The sequence below is a fragment of the Glandiceps talaboti genome, chromosome 13, assembly GCF_964340395.1.
Source record: "Glandiceps talaboti chromosome 13, keGlaTala1.1, whole genome shotgun sequence".
NCBI classification, from domain to species: domain Eukaryota; kingdom Metazoa; phylum Hemichordata; class Enteropneusta; family Spengelidae; genus Glandiceps; species Glandiceps talaboti.
The window spans coordinates 21,428,486-21,429,061 of NC_135561.1; the positions used below are offsets into that span (position 1 = coordinate 21,428,486).

The 576-nt window shown below is 38.5% G+C and overlaps 1 long non-coding RNA gene across 1 annotated transcript in view; it reads left to right on the forward strand.

The window, feature by feature from the left end:
* The window catches only part of LOC144444169 (uncharacterized), a 1,206-nt gene extending 896 nt beyond the window's left edge, over window positions 1–310 (forward strand). Inside the window, exon 3 of the long non-coding RNA XR_013481828.1 lies at window positions 236–310. This is a non-coding gene — a long non-coding RNA (uncharacterized LOC144444169). The remainder of the gene's footprint in view (window positions 1–235) is intronic.
* Window positions 311–576: the final 266 nt, after the last annotated feature.

Here is a 576-nt window from a genome sequence, read left to right on the forward strand (position 1 = left end):
AACATATTTTTAGGCAAGCGGGGAAAAGTGATAAAATGATTAATACAGAAATAGTGGTCTATGACGGTATTAGATAAAAAAAATGGTTACGTCAAAATACACATATCATAATTATAACCCATGAAGCCTACTGATACAGGTTGGAATTTGAAACAAGAACAGGTCTAAATGAATTATCGTTCTGTCGTTACTTTGAAAATTGAACAGATCCAAACTTAGAATACATTCTTTTTAGCGTGCCAACAGGGGTGGTTTGGCAGAAATTGTAACGAGGAATGTCGTTGTGGAAATGGAAAGGAGTGCGATATAAGAGATGGTACGTGTGCCCGGTGTACTGGGGGATTATGCGGTCTTTACTGTACGGACCCCTGTACATGCACGCATCCCATGGAGACCCCCCACTGCAATGCTTCCAATGTTTGCATTTGCCTAGAAGGTACGTCATTGTTCAAGTACGTGTATATGGCCGTGTATATCACAGATCAAATCTTTAACAACACCAAGTGTAACAGAAATGTCAACAAACCTCCCAAAACTAAAATATGACGTAATTCCTAATTTCATACGTTATAACTT